Here is a 25,487-nt window from a genome sequence, read left to right as displayed (position 1 = left end):
AAGACCCTTAATTTTTTATTATCGGGTTCTTTTTTTTTTTTTTTCAAGATTTTATTTACGTATTTGACAGAGATCATAAGTAGGCAGAGAGGCAGACAAAGAGGGAGGGGGAAAACAGGCTCCCTGCTGAGCAGAGATTCCCCGATGTAGGGCTCGATCCTAGGAGCCTGAAATCATGACCCCAGCCAAAGTCAGAGGCTTAACCCACTGAGTCACCCAGGCGCCCCTATAGCCGGGTTCTTGCGAAAAGTCTCACAACTAGAAATACTTGAATTTGTCTCTTTATTTGTTTGTTTCAATTGTTTAAAATCTCCAGTTTGACTAGATAGCGATTTTATCCTGGTCTGACCCCGAATACTTATTGTTTGGCATCGCCTGGTATTTTACCATGCGGAGGTCTTTGAAGAATCCAAGATTTTTAATGCAGCAATTCCTTCCTGGAGATTGGGTGCAAGTTAATTGAGAGACTGAGATACCAGAGAAGAGCCTACGACGGAGATTTGTGTGAAAGATGGAACATGCCGGACTTCTAGATCAAGAAGCTAGCTCCCTGACTCCTCCCCCCACAGACACGGACTCAACTCTGCTCCAGCGCCCTGTGAACGCCTTGCGGACTTTGCTGGGCGGCAGTGTCGGTAAAGGGCTGTTCCACCTTCTGGCTGACAAGACCCGATGCCCGGATGTGGATCTGTGCGCTCTATGAGGGTTTTAGTGGTTCTACAGCACCAACCCGGAGTGATCCAAAGACTCATTGTTTAGAGCTTCGGCTAGGTGGACCTAAACACAAATCCCTCCCGTTTGCCCCTAAACTCCTTCAGCTGCCTGACATGTCCCGTGCTCTAGAACAGGTCTGCTACTATCTCTTCATTTCCACCTGTTGGACTTGGCCGCGGCCGCGCGTTATCTTTGTGGCGCACCCTTTCTCCCAGCTCCTTGGAGCGGGGCAGGCGGTCACCACACCAGCGGGTGCGGGTGTTCGGTGCTCTCAGCTCGGCGCATTCCCAACACCCCGCGAAGAATCGTCGGTGTTTAGGGACGCTAAGTACCCGTAGCAAAGTGAGGCCCGAGGTTGGGCGGCAAAAGGAGTAGAAACTTCAAGGGACAGATCGAGGCGAGGGATCCTAGAGGAAGATGCTGATGCTGAATGCTGAACCCTCCCGGGGCCGCACCCTGAGTGCTATGGTCAGGTAACAGGCAAATCAAAGAGCCTGAGCGAGAGATAAGTGACTTGAAAAAGGGAAAGAGGACTCGAGGGCTAGAGGCGGGCAGGCGAGAGGGAGAGAGAAACCTAAAGGGCCGGTAAGCCTCGACAGTGGGAGTAGGGAGGCAGGACTTCGAGAAAGAACCAAGGGGCAGCTGGGGTCAGCGCTCCCTGGTTACTGCCCGCTGTGGACCTGGGAGATTACAAAGAGATGGGGGGGGAGGGGGGCAATCTACCAAAAGAATTTCTTCTAAAAGACTAAAACCAAAACACAACCAGTAAGGCCTGCAGCTGACACAGGCCAGGAAAAAGCCAAAAGCCCTTCCCAGTGTGCTTTCGTGGCCTCCTCCAAGGGGCTACCCGTTCTCTGGGTAAATATTTACTCAGTGGGAGACTGGAAGCTAGCGGGGGAGGGTGGGAAGGAGAGGGCTACGCGGGGTGGAGAGAATCCCTACGCTCGACACCGGCGGGGACAGATGTGTCCACCGGCCAGAGGGGAGCCAGGGCCCGGGACTGCAGGGGCGGCTCGGCTCGGGCACGCCGCCGGGGGAACTTCAGCCCACAGCGCACCTCTTGGGCTGGACTCCTGCCCTGCCGCTGCGGGCCCAGGCCAGATGCTGTGAAGTCTTCAAAAATCTGTCAGCGGTCGCAGTGCCGCGGACGGTAATCTGTGGCGCCCCCCTCTCGGCATTAGCGGGATCTGAGGAGAGACGACCAGAAGGAAGAGGAATCTAGCGGGGCCGTCCTCGCGCAGCCTGGCAGACGGCGCCTGCCCGGGGACCGCGGGGGACAGCCGAGGTGGGACCCCGGCGCTACAGGCTGTTGAGGGAGAACTCTTCCCTATAGCTCTGCAACCCGGACCCACGCCCTGGGCTGCTACCCGGGGTCTGCAGGTCAGCTTCGCCTGAGGCTGGGGGATAGAATGAGAGACGCTATGCGTGCGCGCGTGAGAGGGGTCCTGTTGTTCTCGGTGGCATTTATGAAGAGCAGAGCTGGCAGAGAACATTATGGGGCAGGTTCTTCCAACTTGCCCTCCTGCTGGGGACAGGATCCCGGGCCGGCGCGGGCGACAATGTCCGCTTCTCGCCCTGCCCAGGGAGTTCCAGGGAAGGAGAGGAGGCAAGGGTCTGAGCTCCGCGACGGGTTTTCGGAGCACAGTGACTTCTTGCAGCCTTGTGAGGAGGGAATGAGATAGAAACAAGATCTCGAATCCGGTTCTCCCAAAGGAGCGCCTCTTTCAGCGTAAGTGGAAGATTGAGCGCGGCGTAGAGAAAAAGAGGCCAGACTTCAGTCCTCGCCAGACTGCGCGGCTAACGCCGGGGCCACGGGTTCCATCCCCGATCTGGCCACGGCTCTGTCTCGGCCGCTCGGGGTCAGCTGCGGCTCCGCCGCCTACTCGACCTCCCAGCGCCTGCTGCGGCACGTGGCAGCCGGAAGCGCACCCTGTGCCCCAGGCGAGGGAGGGCCACCCTTAGTGCGGGCCAGGCGGGAACCGCGCGCCGAGCCGCGGGCTAAGTGGGGGACCGGTGGGGGGGGGGGGGGCGCTGGAGAGAAAAGCTTTGGGGTGAGGGAGAGACAGACCACCAGAGCCCTCAGCCCCAGCCAGGCCCCCGGGGTTGGGGTGTGGGGGTGCTCACACACTGACCTGCAGGCCGGGACTTAGCCCGGCTGCGGACGCCGCCGGACGTACCAGCCCCAGTGGAGGCTGGGGGATGGGGGAGGCGGCCCCCAGAAACAGCCCAGAAGATTCTCCGAGAATCGCCAAAGCCTCCCTGCTGCCTCTCCGCCTAACTGCCGACGATGCTTAGGATTCAAGACGCTTTCCCCCAGAGGACCGCAGCATGCAGGGTCCCGCCGGAGCGGGAAATCCCGCTGCGGGCTGTGGGATGGGCCCCCGGGGCTGAGAGCGCTCCTCACTCGCTTACTCCTTCCAAGGGCAGGGGAGGGGCCTGTTGTCGCCTGAAACCCGCTTTTAATTCCCCGCCTGCCTGTTTCCGTTCACCCGGGGTTGGTTTTTCTGTTTGTTCACTCCTTCTGTTACAATAAAAACAATCGACATTTCTTTTCAGTTTCCCCATATTAGCGTCACTCAGTAATTGTTCTCCACCCCTCCCCCCGCGCGGAAGGCGAACTGGATTGCTGGTACCCTCGCATTGGAAGGTTTCCGAGTATATAAGCAAATCTTCCCTAAAGACTTTAAAGTAAAAATAAATAACGGCCCGGGAAATTGCCATGACCTTAACATCACTTTCTGAACGCAAATTACACCCATTTTTCAGTTTTCAACAGCAGAATTGCTTTCAGAAGGACGGCGCGGGGCCCCACGTTATAACCATGTTTTATGGTTACATTTGCTTTTAAAATCCGCAAATGAAAGAGAACACATTTTTTGTGCAAGGGGCAAAACTTGTGGCTGCGGTCCCGCAAGTGCGATCAAGGATGGATGCCGGTTGGGGGCAGGGGCAGGAATGATTCCTTCGGGGAAGCCAGGCTGAACCCTTAGGGAGGAGGCACTTCGCCCTGCCTGGGTCTAAGAATCTGTAGAAGACACACCACCGCTCGGTGAGGAGAGAAGGACACCGCCCGCGGTCGCTCTACAGCCTTGAGCTGAAGCAGCTCAAGAAAGTTGCAGCTGCGTGTGAGGAAAGCAGGTTTTCGGGGCTCTTAAAGACCCTGCCCTCAGGGTCCCTGTGAGGGCAGTGGGGCTGTCTCCTTCCGAAGACCCGATTGGCCCAAAGGCTGTCTGGAAAAGATAAATGCGAACCAGGCCGCCCCTCTAAGCCTTGGTTTCGGCTCTGAAGCACACCCTTCAGGGTCCCCCTCTCGGGCAGGTTACGTTGAATGCAGCTTTCTTGGGAGGCTGGGATTGTATGCTGGCTTCAAGGAGCCGGAATCAACCTGTGGGCCAGAATCGGAGCTAAGCAAAAGCTTTCCTCCCATTTTCAGTGATGCAGAGAACAGGCTGGCGCACTTCGCGATTGCGTGCAGGGAGTCCTCGCACCTGGGCAATGGGCAGGGAGTGGTGGAGCTGCCCAGCTCCGGGCGGTCGAGGCGCGGGATTTCCAGGCTGTCTTTTCTCTGGACGAATTTCTCAAGCACCACCAACTAGCTCTGCGTTGACCGTGAAAGCAGATAATCTTGCTGCACTGTCCTCACCATCCCTCCGAAAACATGAGTGGGGGCGGGGGTAGTGTTGGAAGCAGAGTCAGGGTCGGAGTCACGGAAAATTTGCTGCGGTCTGGGGAGTCCCGGGCTACCTTTCTCCGGTCCGAGTCACCTCGTCATAGCGACACCTATAGGTGTCAGATTTGATCGCTCTCCCACAGTAATGTTAGCAAAGGTTCGGAAAGGCCTTTGAAAATCCGCAGAACTTTTGATAGCCCAAAATTTTTAGTTTCCTTTTCCAATTTCACCTCCACCCTCCACTGGGCTCCAAATCCCCATACCGTTCTCTACCACTCTCCAAGGCAAAATCGACCATCTGTCTTTTCATGATCGACCCAAAGCTCATATTCTAAGCACTGCAAGGCTGGATCCTTTTGGAATCCCTAGGGCATCCTCAAGGCCAGGTTCTGTGACGGGTCCCTGCTTTGGGGATGGAAAACCCGAAAGGCAAAGATGATCCCTGAAGGTAAAGGGAATGGGAATGATGAGACCACGGTTCTTTTTTATATTATTATTATTATTATTATTATTTGACACAACAGAGAGAGATCACAAGTAGGCAGAGCAGCAAGCAGAGAGAGGGGGGAAGCAGGCTCCCTGCTGAGCAGAGAGCCCAACCCGTGTCTATCCCAGGATCCTGAGATCATGACCTGAGCCTAAGGCTGAGGCTTAACCCACTGAGCCCCCCAGGTGCCCAGCTTATCCTACCATATGCTGAGGGCTCACAACTTCCAAACACCACAATAACCATACAAAGGTTAACTTCCCAGTGCTACAAGAGATAAAACGGAGGCTTACATTAAATAAAAGCCCACAAAACGGATTAAATGAGATGACATGGTTAATTAAGTAGATGGGAATGTGAAGCCCACCATGCTCCCAGTGTCGCTGTTCTCCCCATGTCCCTATTCTGCAGGAAGAGCTCTTGCTGAAACATCAAGAGAAGCCCCCTTACCGCACGTGTCAGTCCGGAAATTGGGTGCTCCCCTTTACCCCCTCCATGACAGGGTGAGTGTGGGGTGGGGGAGACAGTGACAGCCTGCGGGGGGGGGGGGGGGGGCTGCACTCTGAGCTTCCTCACTAAAGACATAGACTCCAAGGGGCGCCTGGGTGGCTCAGTGGGTTAAAGCCTCTGCCTTTGGCTCAGGTCATGATCCCAGGGTCCTGCTCAGGAGGGAGCCTGCTTCCTCCTCTCTCTCCGCCTGCTTCTCTGCCTACTTGTGATCTTTGTCTGTCAAATAAATAAAATCTTAAAAAAAAAAAAAAAGACATAGACTCTAAGATACTCCAAGCTACCGCCGAGGATGTCTGACTGACCAGGTGAGGACAGGAAATTGAGACCAGGCTCTGGCTTCAAGCACTGTCTTCCGACCCAGGCTACTCCATGGCATCCGGGTGCGAACCACCGCTACTGTGAGTATCCGAAGCGTCCCTCGAGAGCCCTGCCGCCAAACTGCAGGTAGAGGGGCCGTGTGAGGACCAAAAAGAACCCGGAATGAGCTGCTTTTCACTGCGATCACCAGCCCCCAGCAGAGAAATCTACCTTTGTCGTTCCTGGGGATTCACTGTGGTTTGTGCCTGTGGGTCTTTCTTTTTAAGACCATTATAGTGGGGACAAACCAGGAGGAGCTGAGCTGCAATAAAATTAGAACCCATAATTAACACCGCGGCTGGGCCCAGGTGGCTCTGAAGTGTACGTGGTAGCTAGCCATGCTCTCTCCCTGGAGTCCGGACTATAGAGTCAACGTTTTTCTTGCTCCTTGTGTGCATCTTGTAGTCTAGCCCAACTCTTTTCGTTATCCTAGATATAGAGGAGAAATAAATCATCTCACTTTAAAAACTATAAAGTTAAAGGGATTTCAGTGCACTCTGCGAGCAGTAGTAGCCAGGGTAAGAGAAAAATCACGAAGTTATTAGGAGCAGGGCTCATTTTTACTGTCTTCAAAAAATGTTCTCTATCTGTGGTCCTAGAGGAATTCACTCGGTCGTTTTGAGTAGGGAGGCATTGGGTAGGGGGCGCCTCCCAGTAGGGACTGAGAACCCGGTCTGTGAAATTCCAAGCCGGTGTTTTCAGATTTCGGAGAGAAACTGTGGTCCACACCAGAATCTGGCCACTCCCAGCTTGGCTGGGGTCACCAGAGCTCTGCAGACCAAGAGGAGTCTGACTGTATTCTTGCAGCAAGGGTCGGTGTCCTGGCAATCTACAGCACTGGGCAGCGGGTTACACACCACAATTCTTCTTCCTGCTGGACCCAGCCCTCCCTCCGACTGGATGGTCTCTGGTAAGCCCCTCTGCAGAAGGCCCACTTTGCTGCATCTAGGGGCCCACCCTCTCCTCCTCCTGCCAGTGCAGTATCCTGTCAAGTCTAAAAACTCTACCCCCACCATGACCAGTGAAAGAGCCGGCAACTCATCTCCTCCTCTACCAGCCACATTCGAGTCAAGCTGTGTGTCACAGCCAGTAGGACACAGACTGTAACCACTTCTCCACAGACATGACTGGAGGGTAGTTCTAGAAAAATTGCCAAGATTCAACAGTGTGGTTTTCAGTGGGAGCATAGACTCTAAGGAAGAGAAATGTGAAAAAGAAATGTAACCTCTCAAAAGAGTCATTTTTCTAAGCCTAGAGAGATAAAACAGGTCCATCTTTGCAGAATAAGCAAATCACACACACACACAATCTGAAGAGAGAAAGAGGGAAAAAAAATGATGGCCTCTTTACGATTCCCCCCCTTTTTTCCCCAAATGAATAGTTTCAAAATTGATATGAATGATTCCAAATTCTTTTTCAGGAAAACCCAAGTAACTGCTACTGGTTTTGTTCAGTACATGTATTTCCTTTGTGCAAATGTGAAAAAAAAATTTTTTAAAACGCTTGTTTATGCTATAAAAGAATTTGCACATCCAAAAGCTCTTGACATTTAAAAATATCTACAAAGATGTTTAAGTACATATCTTAATAATATATATCTCTAGTGCATTTCATTTAAAAAAAATTGGGGGGAAAGCATTTAACAAAAACCATTATAATTAGTAAGGATGGATAGTGGAAACAAAGAAAAAAGAAATTTCCTGAGGGGAAAACAAAAAAGGGGGGGGTTTAGACAATACCAACGCTTTGTATTTTACCCCAATTTCTATGATTCTGTGCTATCACAGTTCTTACATATTAAGGTACTGTTGTCTTGCTATATCATATCCAGCCTGTAGGTTTAATGGCTGCAGGGGGCAGAGAGAGGGTTGGCAACAAGAGATTAGCACCAGAAATGCTGGGCCAGGGTTTTATGTATGATGTGGAGGCTACAACCACCGTGTGGCTGCCATTCTTGAAAGGCTCCCAGGGTAGATAGAGGATTAAGAGAACAAGGCTGGTTCTGTTTCCCGCAGGATCAAAAGGCTAGCCCATGACAGTGGCTGACCGGTGAGCCATTTCTTACAAGGATGGAAAGCCAAGGTCAGGGCCACAGGGGACCTTTTAAAAGTCCCCTAGCACCTTCCTGCAGAATCAGAGGTGTGAATCTGATGTTCTGGCAAGCTGACAATACAAATTCCCTAAGTAGTTTTTATTGCCTGGGCGATTTCTATGCAATTCCCTTTGGGATTGAATTCTGCTTGGCCACATGGTTCTGTTCTTGGAGGAACCCCTTTCAGTGGGGAGAGAAATAATGATCCCATTACTCAATGTAAAAAACCTTCAATAATGACAGTTTAGGGCTAAAATTTTAGACCCCTGAAAGCCAGGAAATAGAAAAGTTAAAATTCTTTCAGTTGGGTTAAATCACCCTCTCTACCTAGGCTGTATAATACATGGAACATTTACAAGCCTCCCCAGCATGGCCATTCCAGCAGCCAGGCACCGCTGCTGCTGCTGCTGCTGCTGCTGCTGCTGCTGCTGCTGCTGTGTTTCGAGGGAGAACACTGCAGTTCCACTTGACTGGGTAGATTTTCCTTTTGCGTTTGAACGTCTCACACCAGTAGATTTCAGTGGTTACTTGCTAGGTGAACGTTATTGCACTGCTTGTATGGGTAAATGGGTTTAAATATTAAAGAAAGCAAATTTACTTGTAGGTAACAAAAAGCCAATTCAAAATAAGATAGAAATGTGCTGTGGGTAATTACATATGTCCCAGATCTTCCAGATACTAAATCCAGATACCAACCCTTTATCATTCAAAGCCAGCTTCTATATACATTCCTCAACTAGGACAAAAAATGAAATCCTCAAATGGTAATTGATGTGAGTGAGTGCCTGTATTTTCCTCATTTTATTTTATTTTTTTTAGAGCTAAACGAATGTATCTATACATTCCCCAAGAGGAGAAAACACGGTAGAAAAATGTGTTGTTATTTAAGTTCTGCGCTGGAAGTCAGACATTACTAAGTTACATACAAATTATTACTTCCAAAGTCACCTCCAAATTGCCCTCTTTCAGCGAATGGAAGGGTAGACAAAAAGTGTACATAAGTTTTCCTTTAGAACCAGACTTGTTTACATTTTAGCTGTGAAACAAAATCACCTTAACATTTAACAAAAGACTTTTTGTTTCTCAAGGGTGCTCAGTACTGAAGAGAACCAGATAAATAAATAAATAAATAGATAGATAGATAGATAGATAGATAATAAATAAATAAATAAAAAAAGCAGAAACCAGGGGGTTAAATTTGTAGAGTTGTGTGTAAGATGAACTATAGCTTCTGGCCACACATGCACATGATCTGTGTGTCTCATCATGGAACTACTAAGTCACATGAGGGTTTTTTGGGATAAAGGTATTAGGTGCAGGGAGGCATTATTATTCCTGTTAGAGCAAATTAGTCTCATTGAGGAAAATATACCCTTGGGGTACAATATATATTGAATTCTATAGAAGGAATGAATAACATACACTTGGACAACGCTACATAAAAGCTGTATTTTTTTCCCTCATATGGGAGAGTTTCTTGTGTCAATAGAAATGATGAGGGCAAAATGATGCAGTCTGTACATGTCATCTGTACAGAACTCAAGGCATAATTTGGGATGTCACTCTATCACCCAGCTGCCCCCCAAAACTTCAAAGATATTTGTAAGCCTACCCCTCCAAGACATGCTTTCTTGCCATGTGTTAAGCCTTAATGAATCTCATCACCCACGAAAGCAAGAGTGGATGAAGTATTGGGGAATGTCTTCTAATAACCTGCACAACTCTAAACAGAGGAGAATATAATAAAAAGAAGCATGAGTTTGATGTGTTGCCCTTTCACAACTTTTTGACATGAAAACTATTTTAAAAATTTACTTAGGTAATTTCCACGTCTTTCTTAGAATATGGTATAAGGGAGAGCTCTGACAGGTGAATCCAAACAGAGGTTTCCTTGGCAACCAAGCCTTCCCAGTAAACACACTTAAATAGAGCTGAATGGGGATCATTTAGGTGAAGGCAAATTAGAGAATATCTGTATATAGGCTAAGTGACCTTTTTAGGGGGGGTGAAGAATAGGTATTTTTAGGAAGAAGGATGGAAGAAGAATAAAATATTTTTGTTGCCGATTAAAATAAAGACACTTTTCTCCTTTATACCATACACTTAAGGCATCTAGTAAAGTAAAATGAATGTTGGAATTAATAGCAGAAGGAATACAAACAGTATAAATTTACTGCTGCTGTTGTTGCCACAACACATATCCTAACACATCCTGGCATGTATGTATCCCAATAAATAAATTTAATGACATCAATTAGAAAAACAATTTGCTAACTTATCTCTGAATAAGTTCTCTCTCAGAACTGTGTGAGCTTCTCCAAAGCGTCCTAATCCCAAAAGACTCAATTTAGATCCTTCGTTTGTTTCTAAAGTCCAGTAAATACACTGTGTTCAGCCAATGAGCCCCTCCATAGATCACAAGCACCTGCCCCTCTATCCTTCCTGGAAGTCAGTGCTAAATCGGGGAAACACAGAATGTCTTGGTGCATGGCATCACTATGCCTAAAAACATGAAAGTACGAAATGGCAAGTCAAATTATTGCAATTTGTACCCACCAACTAGTAAAAGCTATGGACACCAGGAGAGTTTGCCCTTTAATTAGTTCTGTGTCATAAACATCTCTCTTCCTTTAGCTCCCTCTCTACCCCTTTTTTCTGATATAGTACTTTTCCCTCTCAAACACATGCACACACCCTTGTACACTCCCTGGAAAAAGCAACATTTTACATAAGTTTTTGCTTTTTTAAATGTTCTTTTCTATTTGAAATTCCATGAAATCCCTGAAATCCTTTAAGGCACACAAGGAAACTAAGCATAACATTACCAAGATGAGTTCCAGTGAGGTCATAAAGCACTTAGCATTCTTCATATTCAAATTCCCAAACTATTAAAAATGGATATATGCCTGGATCTATCTTAAAGCTTATATTTTTAAATAATCAGTGAAAAGTATATCCAGACATTTACATGTTTGGGAGAAATTAGCAGGCAGCTAACACAAGGTCAGCCTTTGCCATTTGTACTTGCTCACAAATCTCTGCCCTAAAAGCAGGTAGTCTGATCTTAGTTGTAGTATTAGGGGAACGTGAGCCTTGGTTAATCCAAAGAGCATAGGATGAGAATCTACTCCAAGTCATCAGTGTTTTGTTGCCGGTTCTTTCTGTCATCAGGGGTTCAAGTCCCTACATATAGTTGTACCAAAAAACGATGATTTGACAGTGCTCAGACTAGTTTTCTCGTAGAGCTTTCTTGGAACAACAGTTTGGCTTCTTTTCTGCGTTACAATTCCAAGTGATCTCAATTAAGACAGCTGCATTTCTTGATGGTAGGTGTGGAGGGGATGAACTAGTCATCTGTCTTCTCAATAGCTATAAGCACCAATGAATATTTTAAAGAATTCATTTCTCAGATCACATACCAAATAATGTGTAGCTATTTGCTTCTTAGACTTCTTATGCATGGCTCAGGAAGCCAATACTCTTCAACAACTGTTAAAGGTATCCTGCAAGATCTTCCAAAGAGGAAAAACTCCCCATCCAAATTCAAACCCAGGTTATGTGTTAAAAATGGACGATTGGACCAAAACACAGCTATTATTATTATTCTCTTTTCTATAAGAATATTTACAGAAAAAAACAGAAATGTGGATTTCACTGTTTTATTTGTAGGGATGAAGGTCAGAGTGTCAAACTGCAGATCTTGGGTTTTCAATAATAGGCCACTGTGTCTGACCTCCTCAATTTCTTTTCTCCACTTCTAGGAAGGAACAAAATAAAATGTTTTGTGGAAGTTTATATTGAAATGAGGTCAGGTAAACTAATGACTGCTTGGTATTTTATGACAAGTTTTATAACCTTGGAGTTGCCATAACTTTCAAACGATCATCAATAAAGTTTTATTGCGAATGGGTCGCCATGTGTCTGAATGCTTTTGCACATAGTAAAGGTCTGCTGCCCCATTGGCTTAGCTCACCAGCCCCTTTTCACCCCAGTCATAAAGTCTTCTTCTTTTTATTGAAGGTTGAAAAGTCTTCAACTCTTCTCTTCCATTAGGTTGGCAATTCCGGGACTACATGGAAATTATTTCTTCATAATTAAATGAGGTGTACAACTAAATTTGCAAGAATATACGATGACATTTAAAACAGATTTTAAATGGACTCTAAAATAAATAATATGGGGGGGGGTCTGACAATAGTGTACTCCAAAAACACGTGTTTGTATGCTAGGCTATATTGATCTGTGTGCTCTAGAGGGCGGCGATTGCATAATTAGGCGCTGAGGGACGATTAATGGTCTCAAAGATAAAACAAGTTACTTAAGGCTTTTCTAGCTGACCAGAGGATCTTAACGATTTAGGAGACCTCACATTTCGTTCCAGCCTGAATCGTCCCAAAGGAAGAAAGTTGGATTGGACCGGGCCTCTTGCTTGCTGGATTGTCCCCACATTTCTATAAACTCTCCCCAAGGCTGAACCATGAGTTCCCAGGTGCCTAATTCATAGTGTCAGCTCTCGGGTTCCGATTCAAGTCTGCATACACAAGTACTTTTTCGTCTGCTGTCAAATATGTGGAAATGAAGCCGAGAAAACTGTCCTGCGAGTTGGATGAACAGAGCTGCAACGAAAAATTGTACAAAAACGAAGCCTCTGCTGTCTGCGCCCTTTAGACAACTACTCTCCGTCAGGCGAAGGTTGTGACCCGGCGACGAAGAGTGGCAAGAGTGCGGTCAGAGTGGCTCATGGAGACCCAGAGGCAAGACGAAACTGCGAAAACTGGGCGCGCCCCCTCGTCTCATCCCCCGACCGGAGTTAAAGAGCCTGCCGTGGTGCCCCGCAGGCCCCCGGGTAGGAAGGCCCTCGATTCTCAACTTTCTCCTACCAACTCGCGCAAATCCGCCCCCCCTACCATCCCGTTTACAAGGCTGCTCTAGGGGGAGGCACTGGTAAATACCGCCCTCTCTCGGATCTCCCGTAACTCTCCCCAGCGCGCCGAATTCGCTCCTTCCCAGGCTCGGCGTCCAGTACCCGCAGCGGTGCGGGACCTCTGTCTCCATGCGAAGGTGCCGGCTGCGCGTCTCCTTCCCACGGACCGAGGCCTCCAGAGCCCCGAATCGGAAACCCGAGCGTTGAGCCAGATCGGCGGAGCTAAAGGGCCGGAGCCGCAGCCGGACGCCTCAGCCCGGCGGCCGAGAGAGCGCTGCCGCGCGCGGTTCTTTCCGGGGCAGTGCGCCCCGGACCCTGCGTGGCTTTGCGAGGGCGGCTGCGTCCGTAAGCCTCGGCCGCCGAGTTCTCCCCAAGCGGGAAACCCGCAGACCTTCTGGGACATACGAACTGCCTACTCTGAATCCCTAAAGAGCTCAGATCTGAGGGTCTCTTTATATGGGGGCCCCCCGCGAGCGGGCTTGGGGTTCCCCACGGCGAAGATGTAGCGGGGGAACTGGCTCCCAGCTCACCCCTCATCTCCTATCAGTCACCAGCCGAGGCCTGCCTGACCGCTCTCACTGAGGCACCAGGGGCAGCCATAGCCCAATAAATGCCTCCTGGGTCATCACGGCGGGCCCAGGTCGAGGGCGCGCAGGTGCAGGGAGCCCGGCGCATGTCCTGTGCGCCCCGAGAGCCGCGGGGTCGGGCTCCGAGGCCGGCGTCAGGCTTCCAGACCTGCACGCGCGCTAGCACGGAGCGCCACGAAGCAGTGCTGCCGGGGTCCCGGCCGCCGCGCAAGCGGGGGCACCGACTCGCTCCATCGGGTGTTTGCGGAGCCGGAGTTCGCGGGGAAGGCGGGCAGCGGGGCGCAGCCACGGGCTGTGGCGCCATCTCCCGAGGAAACCTCGCAGGAAGTGCGACTCCACAGGTGGCCCTCGCCACGGCTTCTTCCGGGTAGCGCAAATGCCCTGCGAACGCATTTCCCCTAATAACGCCCCAAAGTGCCAGTGGTAACATTGACTCAACCGAAGGTTGGTGTCCTCCCCAAGTGATGAAAGGTCCTTGCTTCTCGGGAGTCTACACACACACACACACACACACACACACACACACGCACGCACGTACCTGCTCCTAGGTCCCCTTTTCCTGGGGAAAGGGTAGGAGCCTGCAGCTTCCCCAGGACGAGACTGCCTTCTGTCACCTGCGAAAGGATCTCGGACCCTCCTCACGTCCACTACAGCCAGGTGCCCAAGACTCCAGCAACAAGTAGGAAGCGATGACTCGAGGTGAAAGGTAGTTGTGGCCCCGAGGCAGGCTTCAGGTTGCAGTGGGATCGAGTCTTCCGGAAGGTATGCAGCTCAGCTCCCCGGACTGGAACAGAGCCAACCTGTCTGCGGTCACTTCCACGCCCTCACGCGGGATGCACCCAGCCGCTCTCTGCACCACCACAGAGAGAAAGCTTTTCCTGTTCCCACCATCAAGGTTAGAGATTTTCGGAAGTAACGTTTTTAAAAAAGATATTAAGTCAGAAGGTGGGAGCAAAAGATACAGCAAGAAGCAATTGTTTTCAGAGTTAAGTTCCTGGTGTTAATTACAGTCGAGTCCCCTCACCCTTCACCCCTTCAGGGACACACCATTCTTGGGTTCCTTTCTCTGGCTTCATTCTTGGACACGGACTTCTCTGTTGGTGAGCACCATTCACTTGAGTCTAACAACAGAGTAGTAGATCACTTCTCTTTAAACATTAGTAGCTACTGTAAGCCCACCTGATTAAAATCAGTTGTGAAGGGAGATATGCAGGAGCTAGATCCACCACCACCCCAGTCCAATTATCTCTGGTGACCTGCTCTGGGTCATGCTCTTGCTGTAACTATCCTGCCATCTTAACATTGACCTGGGGAGGTATATGCTGCCCTTTAAAAACTCTGGCCAAGGGACCATAAGTGCCTATCCTCATTAGTCTACAATGGCACACTCATATATTCAACACCTTTTTATTGAGAGCCTGCTATGTGTTAAGCATTGTGCTAACTGCTGGGGGTACAAGACAAAGAAGGAAGAAGACGTGGCCTTACAGAGGATCTGGACCTTTTGGCTAATAAATTACTGCCTTCAGCTTGGGATTTGCTGTGGGGCTGGCTATTTTCCTCCTGGCAAAGGCCAATTTTTTGTTTTTAAGTGTTCTCAAATACAGTTATACTGTTTTTAAGTCAAGGAGACTGGTGCCAACAAGAAAACTGAATTCTTCAGCCAATCTGAAACCTAGCTTCAAAATTCAGGAATCTGAGTGGCTCAGGACCTCCCTCTTGTTTGGATCATTCACCCAATGTTGTGTGGTCTTTACAGCTTCAGTTAAGACAATAGTATCAAAGGTAGGGAAATGCTGACAGAAAACCCATTAATGGTGGCAGGCAGCTGGTTCCTCACAATGATATCCTATTGGAACAGAGCAAACCCTAAAAATGGGGCTATCCAGTCAGCAGGGCAGAGGCACCTCTCTGCTTATCTCCTGGCCTTTCTCCATTCTTTCTGAGGGCAAAGGAAAATTCCCCTATTCACATGGTGTAAACTTGATAGTCTACTAAAGATGTTCCACAGCCCACACAAAAATCTGGAGACCCTCTCTGGACCCTATAGCATGGAATTTGGAAAACCCCTGAAGGCCAGCCAAGAGAGAAGGCCCTGTATGGGAGGCATAAGCTTTCCATCAGAGCCCTCCTCTACCTGAAGCAGGAGAGGGGTGGATTTGGCCCAGGCTTCATCCCTTGAAACTTTCCCTGCTCTTTTCAGAGCTCGCTTCTAAATAGAAGCCACAAGCCACAAGCTCTTGCAAGGTCAATAAACATAATTTCCTTTTTTTTTTTGATAAGGCTGCTAGAATGAGGGAAAACTTACATCTTACATTTGTACATTGTACATTTTTTTATTGTACAATTTTATTTTTTTAAAGATTTTATTTAGTTATTTGACAGACAGAGATCACAAGTAGGCAGAGAGGCAGGCAGAGAGAGAGAGAGAGAGGGAAGCAGGCTCCCCGCAGAGCAGAGAGCCTGATTCGGGGCTCAATCCCAGGACCCTGGGACCATGACCTGAGCCGAAGGCAGAGGCTTAACCCACTGAGCCACCCAGGTGCCCCCATTGTACAGTTTTATAAAGCACTTCTATACATATTTCATTTATTAACCTTGATGAGCTTTGACAGTCTACATATGAGGAATCTGAGGCATAGAGAAATAGGGACTTTTAACCAAAATGAAAGGAACATGGAAGGTAGCACAATAGGTACAGCTATAGATTTGTTCTACAGTAAGCATTTAGCAAAAATTTTTATGGCAGCTCTAGAGCTAAGACAGAGGAATGCAGCCTGGTGATATGATTAGTTGAATGGCTCATTTATTCCTTCATTCTTCAGACTAATGAGTTTTTTTCTTTTAAGCATATTTTATGTGTCAGGAACTGGACTCAGCACTGGAGATAAAAAGACAGATAAGCCTGGGGGGGCTCACAGCTGAGTGAGGAAAGTGACACGTTAAAATAACAATAATGATAGTAAGGTGATAATACAGTGTGGTAATGGAGTTAGACCCAAAATGCTATAGAAATGCAAAGGGCTCCAGAGGGTGGTCTTCAAGCCGAAGCCAGCTGGTTTGCTGGCATGCTCTCATATTTGTGGAAAACATGACACTTAGAGAGGGTAAGAAATTTGAAGGAGGATCTGATCAGTATACAGAAATACCTTAAATAGACAGGAGTACTTGACCATAACTCATGCTAATCAGTATATGGTAAATATAAAATTCTACAATCAGGTTCAAAATAATTGCATGAATATATGAAGGGACTGTCAGGGATAGCAGCATAGTCAATCTCAAAGGCTTCCATTTGACTGCAAACTTAACATAATCCTAGAATGTTCAAGTCCTTAGCTTGTGCTAAATGTCCAGCATAAGGGTGGTGATTCTGCTCCCCTGGGGATGGAACATGTCTCAGTTTTGGTTTCCAGACATGGTATGGTGGAAGACCCTCAACCAAGTCTAATAATCTGACTGACGGAACTGAAACTGTGGATAGAGACCAGAAGACTCAGGGAGGACAATGGAGCTGTTTTCAAATACTGGAAAGGCTCTCATCTATGAAAGTTGTGTGTGTGTGTGTTTGTGTGTGTCTCTCTCTGTGTCTCTCTAAAATAAATAAAGCTTTAAAAACAAACATGGGGGCACCTGGGTGGTCCAGTCATTTAAGCCTCCGACTCTTTTTTTTTTTTTTTAAGATTTTATTTATTTATTTGACAGACAGAAATCACAAGTAGGCAGAGAGGCAAGCAGAGAGAAAGGGGGAAGCAGGCTCCTCACTGAGCAGAGAGCCCCATGCGTGTTTCGATCCCTGGACCCTGGGATTATGACTTGAGCCAAAGGCAGAGGCTTTAACCCACTGAGCTACCCAGGCACCCCAAGCCTCTGGCTCTTGATTTCTGCTCAGGTCATGATCTCAGGGTCCTGGCATCCAGCCCTACATAGGGCTCCCCACTCAGTAGGGAGTCTCCTTGAGATTCTCTCCCTCTCCCTCTGCCTCCCACCACATGCTTCCTTGCTCTGTCTTTCTGAAATCAATCAATCACTCAATCCTTTTTTTTTTTAATGTTTTCTCAGTTTGTAATCCAGAGGTTGATGGAGCAAGGCATGCTCTACAAGCCTGACTGTCCTTTCCTGGTAGATGCTCCATGAATATAGGGCCCATGTCTGTCTTGTTCATTTGGTAACCTCAGTGCTTTGCTCATAGAAGGCAGCCAATAAAATTTTGTTGTAGGAATGCAGAAAAGAATTATTCCTTGTGGCTCCAAAGAACAGGGCTGAGGCTCAAGGGCCAAAGTGTGAAGCTGGATGACAAATGAAGTCAATTAATTTGCCCATTAATTAGGATCCTGGTGTAAGGAAAGATGCATGAATTGCATTTTTAATTTCAATCATCACTCACCTAATTGCATTTACTACTACTATTATATTTTACTATTATCTATGTTCTTGAGGTTATTTGTGTCTCCTGTATGTATGATGGAAATGCCATATAACTTATATTAGTAAAATAGTGTGTTACTATGTATCTCTTTCCAACTCTGTATTTAGTGACAACAAGTTAGTAGCTTTAAATATGCTATGATGAAGAATTTATATCACAGAATGAGAAATTGCTCCAAACAGGGCTCTTTCTTTCCCCCAGAGAGCTGGTTGTTAAACATTGACACACCATTGGGCAGAAGTCTAGGCTCACACGGTAAGCATGGAACCTGAAGAACCTAGGGAGAGTTGAAGTGAAAAATATATTTATTTTATTTTATTTTATTTTTAAATTATTTTAAAGATTATATTTATTTATTTGAGAAAGAGCATGGGGGGGGCAGGGGCAGAGGGAGAAGGACAAACAGACTCCCTGCTGAGCTTGGAGCCCAGTGTGGGACTTGATCCGTGGACCCCATGATCAAGACCTGAGCCGAAATCAGATGCTTAATGGACTGAGCCACCCAGGCACCCAAAAAATATTTTTAAAGAATGGTTCTGGAAGATTGTTCTGGAGACAGACTGCTTGATTTGAATTATGGTTTGTTCACTTATTGGCTAGTAAAAAAAACTCTAATGTATTGCCTCAGCATTTTGAGCTCCTACCCTTTGCTAGATTCTAGGCAGAGTAAAAGTTCAATTCCGGTTGTTTTAAAAACATAGTTTACAAGATAGAAAAGACTCTCAGGAGATAGTTAACTACACCTTTTTTTTTTTTTTTTTAATTGCTGGTAGTTGTAAAATCTCTAAGTTTTACCTGTTTTAGGATTTAGTGGCAAAATGTAAGCTTCTATACTGGCGTTGTATGTGATGCAATTCATTGATGATCACATTAGATTATCTTTTTTTTTTTTTAAAGATTTTATTTATTTATTTGACAGAGAGAGAGAAATCACAAGTAGGCAGAGAGAGAGGAGGATGCAAGCTCCCCGCTGAGCCTGATGCGAGACTCGATCCCAGGGCCCTGGGACCGTGACCTGAGCCAAAGGCAGAGGCTTTAACCCACTGAGCCACCCAGGCACCCCTAGATTATCTTTTTGAGAGGGGAGGAAGATCAGTCCAAGAGATGTGACTTTGCCATTTTATTCACTGATCTCATTCATTCAGTCAGCTATGTGCCAAGTATAAGAGGGCAAGGAAATGAATTTGACAGATGCCTGTGATTAAGATTCTTACAACACACGGGAAGAGAGCCACTCAAACAACTAATTACAATAACATAATTATGGTAATACAATAATAAAGTGCAAAACTTCAGGATTATAAAGAACACAATGATTATCCTGAGGAGAAAAACAATAAGCTAAATGAGAGGATATAGGAAGACATGATTAATTCTGACAGGCTAAAACCAGAGGCCTCTTGTACATTAATCTAAGGATGTTCTCAGGGTTAAGTATTTGTTGTAGCACCGTCTTATGGCTGTTCTTAAGGGAAAGATGGGCGTATGGGGGAGGGGTGTTTCTTGGGATCTGTTTTGTTTTGTGCTGCTTTACTGAGAAGAGCATGAAATTAAGCCCGATGGAAGATAGCCTGTCTGCAAGTGATCATGAAGTGCATGGAGCTCTTTTAAAGAGCTATGGATTTAGGAGATTTAAGGGAGAGCTGGACTCAGGTCTGGTTTGTGTCACCAATTACTTTGGGAAATCATTTTCCCTCTCTGTATCATCTATAAAATCTGGAGCTTAAATTAATGATCCATAAGCTCCAACGCCCTGGGATTATCTGGAGAAGAAAGGTAGGGGGAAAAGGAAGATTTGCACTGAGACTTTTTTTTTTTTTGTATCTTGTAAGGTTCCTAGACTTGACTGCTCATGTTGAGAATGGAAGAAAAGATGGACATGCCAGAGATCAGGATTACTGTCTATACTGCTGATGAACTGTTCTATCAGAATCTTTCCTGGATCTAGTTGCAGTAGCCTGGCTCAAGACACACCTGAATTATGGTAAGACAAGTGAAATTCTAGGAGAATCTCAGGATTAAGTCTATTTCAGGTTGGTCTTAATGCTTTGGAACTGCACATGACATTTGCAGAAGAGTGCTATGGTGCTGAAGTTCTTCTCTTAATGTGAGGATTGGGAAAACCTATTCAGTGCTTTTCTCTCGCTATCTCTCTTTCTCATGTGGGGCACCTATCATCACCTAAATCTGAATTCCCTTAAAATACTTTGTTGTTTCTTACCCACTGTATCTCTTCCAGCCTCCCCACAATCCAGCACACATCTCCCGGGACATATTAATGCGTTGCTGCTTCTAGCTATGTGACTTGACTTACATAGATTCCCAGAACACCAAACATTGGTATGGATAACATGATAGATTATTGATTAATTTTGCAATTTTTTCCCCTGTCTTTTTCCTTCCCATGTGGAACTCTCATTGGTTTCAAAGAGTTATAAATACACTTTTGTTCTTTAGTTTTTCAGTGAATACTTGGGAATGAGCTGTTTCCGAAAAAGCATACCATTCACATCGCTGGTGTTGGAAATGCTTAGGGGTCAGAGTCAAGTGGGTGTGGGTGCACATGTGCAGCTCACATTGTGAGGCGAGAGGGGCCTCTTGCTAAGTCTCATGTGCCATTCAGAGCTAGTTATTTTCTCTGGCAGAGGAAGCCTTAAGGTTTCCATCAGCTATTTGTGAGCAATAGCACCAGAGATGTTAAAGTCCTTCTTAATTTGGATGCATTGTTATGATCCGAGGAATGAATGTGCTGTGTCTGAACCCTCATATTCATGCATCTCCCATGGTGAGGCTGAGAAATTAAAAACACAAGGTGTACACATGAAGTCTGAGTCTACCAAGATCAATGTGAATTTCAGAAGACTCCCAGTGGTGGGAATTCCCATACTTAATTACCCAGATTATTTATCTCTATAGCCTCTCTATTTCTAAGAGTAAAATATTGAGGAGGAGGAGGGAAAATATTGATGGAAGGGAGGGAAAATGTTGATGGAGAGGAGGACCCATTCTGTTGTTCATGGTTTAGATGTGGATAGAGGAAGAAGGGATCAAAGATCCAGGCAAAGTAGTGTTCATAAAGTAAATTTTGGGGGAGTTTTATAGCCTTTTACTATTACAAAGGCAATACATATAGTAGCAAATCAGAAAATAAAAACAAGCATACATTTTTAAAAATTAAAACATACTCCTGCCAACAAGAGACAACCATTGCCAATTTTTAGTGTATATTCTTCCAGAGCTCTCTCTCTTTCTCTATGTGTGTGTGTGTGTGCAAGTGTGTGTGTGTTAAATGAGATCCCACTGTACTTTTTTATTTTTTTAATTTTAATTTTCATTTATTTATTTATTTATTTATTTTTTTTTTAAAGTTTGGGCCCTCTTTTTTTTTTTTAAGATTTTATTTATTTATTTGACAGAGATCACAAGTAGGCAGAGAAGCAGGCAGAGATAGAGGAAGGGAAGTAGGCTTCCTGCTGAGCAGAGAGCCCAATGCGGGGCTCGATAAATTTTTAAAAAATCATACTGTTTAGGAATACATAAAATAAAAAGTAAATTCTCACTTGTCCTGATCCCACTGCCCCTCAACCATACTAATAGTTCTGCTTTTGCTTCTACCAGTTATTATTGTAATTTTTTAAAAATGTAATTATTCTTCTATTTCTTATTTTTATCAAATTCAGATATTATACATTGCCTTTGGGTATAAAATGTGAGGAGCTTGAAACTTGCAGGGCTTCTCCTTTCTCCTCCTGTTTAACTTCCTTTTTTTTATTGCATTAGCACTTATAATGATTACAAGCTTCTTAGACCATAACTTCACCTTTTTTCCTTTGTCTATAGGTTGGTTCTAATAATTAAAAAACAACATGAAAAACTTATAAAATTATTATTACATGAATATTAATCTTTCTAGAGAAGAAAATGTAATTATCAATCTTGAATATTTTGCCCCTCAAACAATAATCTTCCACACACCCCAATCTAAAGGATTGCCTTTGATTTCCTTTCTCACATCTATAAATCTTCCTGGGTCATATCAGGGAGATGCACCTTCTTATATCTCGTCTTTTCTTCTTTCTTGGCTTACTTTTAGGTTTTTCTGTGTTACTTCTGAAGTAATTTCTTCTTACTGAATGTGTGGTTACCAACCTTAACTGAAATCTTATGAGTCTGCAAGTGCCTTATGTGTCTGCAAGTGCCTTCTTTTAACTCTCACACTGGACATTTGGCTGGGTATAGAAAATGGGGTTCAAAATAGCTTCCCCTCAGAACTTTGGAGACGCTGCTCCATTGCCTCCTGGAGTTCCCTGACGTCAGTGTGAGTCAGCTGTCAGGCTCAAGTTCCTCAACAATTGCCCACGTCAGGAGGGCTTTTCTCTGGGGTCAAGGTCTTCAGGGTTATTCAGTTCTGGGTGGCTCTGCCATTTTTTTCCTGAGCTGATGTGTGAGTCCAGATTATCTCAGACTTGGTGTTGCTTTTCTCTCAGAGGAAGAGAGTGGGCCCCACTCAGCCCAGCTCTCCCGAAGGCAATTCTTCAACATCTCAGACTAATCTGTAAATTGGTAGCTGGAATCATCTGGAGGACTTCTCTGCAAAAGCCAACCTTTATCACTGGAGTCTGAGCTCCCGGCGTTTCTACTGTAACTTCTCCACTTCCTGGATACCTTTATGTTCCTATTGATTTGAATCCTTCACCTTTTCTGACTCACTGAAGACTCTTAGTCTTGTTTTCTATTGCTGTAATGGCTTGAATTTTAAAATCTTTTTTTTAAAAATCATTTAAAATCATTTCAGTGGGGCCTTTGGAGACAGAGTGTGTAGATGTGTGCAGAAATGCAAGACACATGGTTAACTGAAAAGTATGAAACAGTATGCGCACCTGCATGTACACACAGAGAAATACTGGGACGATAGTGTGACCAAAACATAACACTAGTCATGCTGGGTTGTAGGAAAATGCTTATTCATGTTTACTAAATTTTTTCTTACAATGAGTATATTTTACTTTTATAATGATAAAGAGGACAAGGTATGAGTGTGTGTGTGTGTGTGTGTGTGTGCGCGCGCGCAAGCACATTTTAAAGAAGGAAATGATGCTTTGTCCCGTAGAGCTAGGGAGCAAGAGTATAAATCCACAGGAACGGAGGTTTCAGTTGGTCTGTGTTGTCCTCCTCCCTTACAATGCAGCGTACTGTAACAGCGTACTGTAACTCCCTTACAACGCAGACTGTTTAATGGATACTGATTTTCCATGAGCACCTCACCGATATCAAATCAAGAATATGAAATGCTTCCTGAGTATGACTATGTACAGCGTTGGCCAGTGCAGTCTCAGGGGGCTGCTCCAGATGAGAGTAGATCTCAGGAGGGGCCAGCAGCTGAAGGTCGGCTCTGAGTTAGATCTGCCCAACAGCAAGGTCCAGTCCCCAAGAGACTGGATAAGTTCTGGGCCTCCTTCCAGGTATTCTGGTCTCTGAGACTATAAATGTCATGTTACCCATTTAATCGGATTCCAAAAGGGCTTCTTGGCAGAAAAATATGGGAACTACCGTGGCAGATCAACTACAAAGACAAAGCGGTTTATTGGTTCAGGCTTCAGAAGAAACACTAGATGAAACTAAAATTTGCTGTAAGAAAAATGTGATAAATCTAGTATTACTTAAAAGCTTCTAAAGCAATGGCAAATAATGATAATAATAAGTTGCATACCTTCTCCACGTGCACAGCTTCTGCCCTGGGACTTCAAAGAAAGCTCCTTGAGTCCAGAGGGAGATGCACAGCTCTGCTGAGGAGATATTTATGGGGCTGTTATGGCGCCTGGGATGTTCCTATTATACTCACCATTCGAACCTCCAGATTCCCAGGACCACAGAAAACAAAAGACCTGAGACATTTTAAAAGGGGGAGTGCTTTCTCTTCTAAAACAAATGATCAGGTTTGCATTGTTATCAGTTTTGAACTTTTGGGCATTATTTCTACTTGCAGACTGCTTCACCCATTTTAATATGGAGAGACAGAACTGGAAAAGCCCCTCGAACAGTGTTAAGTGGAGTAGAGAGCTGCTAGCTCTCTGGTTAATTTAGTAAATGTCACCAGATAAAGAATAACATGCAGAGGTTGCACCTACCCCCAATTTTGCAACCATATTAAAGCCAGGCATGGGGCTAGAAGTACCCAAGTGTTCTTAGTTGTGCAATTTGAGTCTCGCCTCTGTGAGTTTAATGACACCCATCACAGAGAAATAAGTTTGGATGCTTCCTTTCCTATATTCTTTCCCCACCCCAAAATGAATTCAGGTAATTAGAAACAATGTTTCCACTTTGAAGAGTTTTGTAGCCTATTTTGTGTATCAGCAGAGGGGGGGAAAACCTGTGAGTAATGATGGCTTTAAGATATGGCTGTAAGCTGTGTCTTTTATATGCACATGTTTGTTATAGAATTATCCTTTTGTTATTTAGTATTTTATTTTCTTAAGTTTGCATTTAAATTCCAGTTGGTTAACATACAGCGTAATACAAGTTTCAGGTGTACAATATAGTGATTCCACACACCCATACAATACCCGGTGCTCATCACAACAGGTCCCCTCCTTCATCCCCCACCCCTATTTAACCCATCCCCCACCCACCTCCCCTAGTATTTTCTGTTATAGCAGTCAGACATTAAGTCATTCATTTCTACATATGCCAGAAAAGTATGGGACATTTCTTATATACTCATGTTGCTATAATCATAGATAACAAGAATCATCCTTAGTATCATTCAAAACTCAGGGAATATTCAAATTTCCATGTTTATCTCAAAAATGTCTGCTACAGGTGGTCGTTTAACCCAAAGTCTACACATTATCTGGTTGTATCTCTCAGTGTCCTCTAATTCTCTCACTTCTTCATGCCATTGACTTGTTAAAGAAATCAGATCAATCGTCCAGTAATCCCACCTTCCAGCATCTTTTCAGTTTATCAGATTTAGAACAAGGGCACCCATCCACTTTAAGATAAATCCTTCGAAGCATATAAGATTTGTGTTAGCCCATTCTTATTGATGAAGAAACAGGGGTACAAAGACTGAGTCAAGTGCCTAAGAAACTCTGAAAGCGAATCTTCATCTCCTAATTTCTCATTTAGTTCTTTTTCCACTAAACTTTCTTGATGGTGCACTTGGGTGGTTCAGTCAGTTAGGTGTCTGCCTTTGGCTTAGGTCATGATCCCGAGGTCCTGGGATCAAGCCCCATGTTGGGCTCCCTGCTCAGCACAGAGACTGCTTTTCACTCTCCCTCTGCCCTCTTCCCCTGCTTGTGCTCTCTCTCTCTCTCTCTCTCTCAAATGAATAAATAAAATCTTAAAAAAATAAACTTTCTTGATTCTGTGTTTTTGTGTTAAAGGGTAGGTATGGCAGAATGTTGTGAATATATGTGGTTTCAAAAAATCAGCTTACCTAGTTCATTTGCAAGTAACTTGTTAACAAACTTGACTATAAGTTCCAAGAGGACAAGGTCAAGTCCGTCTTCGCCATTAGTATTCCTAGGGTTGTGGCAGAGCCTGGCATAGTTTAATGCTCAGAGATGGTAGAACCAATGAATGGATGAATGAGCATGGGTTGTGATTTTTTTTTTTAAGATTGATTGATTGATTGATTGATTGACAGACAGAGATCACAAGTAGGCAGAGAGGCAGGCAGAGAGAGGAGGAAGCAGGCACACTGCTGAGCAGAGAG

The 25,487-nt window shown here is 45.6% G+C and overlaps 1 protein-coding gene across 3 annotated transcripts in view; it reads right to left on the bottom strand.

The window, feature by feature from the left end:
- Window positions 1–14,104, bottom strand: part of PAX9 (paired box 9) — a 33,187-nt gene extending 19,083 nt beyond the window's left edge. For 2 of the 3 annotated variants that reach the window (XM_004773319.3, XM_004773317.3), the window contains exon 1: window positions 13,880–14,104. The gene's annotated coding sequence lies outside the window, so the exon portion shown is untranslated. The remainder of the gene's footprint in view (window positions 1–13,879) is intronic. The other variant, XM_004773318.3, reaches the window with a different exon arrangement.
- Window positions 14,105–25,487: the final 11,383 nt, after the last annotated feature.

Source organism: Mustela putorius, unplaced genomic scaffold (genome assembly GCF_011764305.1).
Source record: "Mustela putorius furo isolate JIRA1106 unplaced genomic scaffold, ASM1176430v1.1 tig00003898_pilon_pilon_pilon, whole genome shotgun sequence".
NCBI lineage: Eukaryota > Metazoa > Chordata > Mammalia > Carnivora > Mustelidae > Mustela > Mustela putorius.
Note: the sequence above shows the minus strand (reverse complement) of the source record. Positions and strands in the feature narration are given on the sequence as shown.